General features: G+C 34.0%; 1 long non-coding RNA gene across 1 annotated transcript; it reads right to left on the bottom strand.

Moving 5' to 3' along the window:
• Window positions 1–376: 376 nt before the first annotated feature.
• Window positions 377–1,034, bottom strand: LOC137837369 (uncharacterized). The gene is made up of 2 exons (XR_011085441.2): window positions 950–1,034; window positions 377–854 (listed from the first exon to the last, which is right to left on the bottom strand). It is a non-coding gene; the product is annotated as an uncharacterized LOC137837369 (long non-coding RNA).
• Between the last annotated feature and the right edge of the window lie 1,015 nt (window positions 1,035–2,049).

Here is a 2,049-nt window from a genome sequence, read left to right as displayed (position 1 = left end):
TTTAATAAAGAAATCTGCACCAAAATTGATCAACCATTTCAAGCACTCAAATTTGAATCAGAACAGATAGTATGAAGACCTGCACTTGTCAATTGCAATTTTAAAATTCTGCACCAGCTGTACAGTTCAGCTATAACCAAATCTGCACCAAAAAACCAGAAAATTGCAGTTGCAGAAATTTGTCACCGTTTGAATTCAATCTCACAATTTTCAAATACCAATTCTTGAACAACTCCACTGCTCAAAATTCACGCTGCACTAGTCAGAAAATTGCACCTAGCAGTAATTTGAATCAAACAGCAGCACCAAAGAAAAATGACGTGAAATTCAGAGGCAAAGTTTCAAGATTGAATCAATGCAGTTAAGCTAGAACCAATTGAATCCAACTTCCACTTTTGTAATTTTATCAAACACCTTTTGTGCAGTTCTTTCCAAGCTCAAAACAGATTCACATTCACATTTCAATAGAATTGAATATGCCAAAAATTTACGGTAAAAGATGAACGTTCCTCTGAAATTTCCACTGAATCACAAATGATTCACTCAAAATTATCCAGAATATAACAGAAAATAGAATTCAGAGATAGGAATTATCTAAACCCTATGCGAATTACTGCAGCGGATGAAAGCAATTTCTCCACCGCAAACAACGATTCTGCACCGAAAAGAACGTCACCAGAATTTCACCGTTTCAGTTGCATCAGTTCTGAACAGAAAACAATTTCACCGGTTCGTGCGCCAGCTTCAGCAATGAAACAAACACCGATTCGCGACAACTGTTCCGGTCATCTTCACCGATTCTGTTCGCCGGAAATCGCAAAACCTCCGTTCGTGATTCTTCCAACACCGCACCACTTCAATGTTCTCCAATCACAGGTTCAAAGAACGCTCACAGAAAATGAAGAGGATTTTATGAATGAAGCATAAAAACACGGATGAAAGCGCATACAATCTCAAGCAAATTTTGATCTCGGCGATTCAAATCTCCTCACTGAAATCGTTCAGTGATGTCATTTACCGACTAACCGTATCGCGAATGAAGAATTGCACCAATGCGCGTCAAAAACTAAAGCTCAATGACTGCGGATGCAACAAGAATTTCATGAACATTTGAAAACAGTTTCAGATTTCGTATTCGCACAACTGAATTTGCTTTTTGCACCACGAACTATTTTTGGAAAATTTTCGAAAATGAAAATTTGGAGAAGATGATAATGGAAACCTAACTTTAAAGAAATTGCTAATGATCTACTAGCAATTTATGAGCTCAAAAACGAAATCAAAAACACTCGAGAGCTATAATCTTTGAAAAAATTTGAAAAAAATTCAATTAATGGAGTTTATGACAAATTTTGGCCTAAACATGATTCTAGACAAAACATTTATGATTATAAAATCAAAATGACTCAATTATAAGAAAATTTCATCGAACAAATTTGAAAAAAACTCAAGAAAATTCAACAAATTTCATCGAAATAATTTGAACATGAACATAAGAAACTTAAAAGCACATACATAAAGGTTAAGTAAGAACAATTAATTTGAACCGAATTCTTTATGAAGATGTATAGTCTACCTATGTATCATTTTTGTTAATATATGGGTTTTGGTCTAGTCCCCCATATTTTTGTTTTGTATTTTCTTTCATTTGGTCTAGATGCTAATGAGACATCAAGTTGCATAGTGATGCCTAATATAAAAACTTTTATTAAAAAAATTAATTTGAACCGAACAAAAAGAAAAAAAAAACACATGTACAAGAGACTCATATAAATAGGATAAAGTCTCTCAAAACCTCTCGAATGAGATTGTGACAAGTGTCACCACCTTATTGGTGCAAATCCTCTCCATTGAGGAGAAGACATGTGGAACCTCACGCCTTCCTTGCTTGCATATCTATTTGCGCCCCTGTTTTACTATTTTACACTTTACTTTCTTTTCTATTTACATCCTTCTCTACTTCGAAGATGAAAACCTTTGTGAACAAATAAAAAATACAAAAAAAAAGAAGTTTACGATTTGAATGATATATTGTCTACATATCTAAGT

The sequence above is a fragment of the Phaseolus vulgaris genome, chromosome 4, assembly GCF_051622355.1.
Source record: "Phaseolus vulgaris cultivar YP4 chromosome 4, ASM5162235v1, whole genome shotgun sequence".
Taxonomy (NCBI): Eukaryota; Viridiplantae; Streptophyta; class Magnoliopsida; order Fabales; family Fabaceae; genus Phaseolus; species Phaseolus vulgaris.
This window is presented reverse-complemented; position numbering and strand designations above follow the sequence as displayed.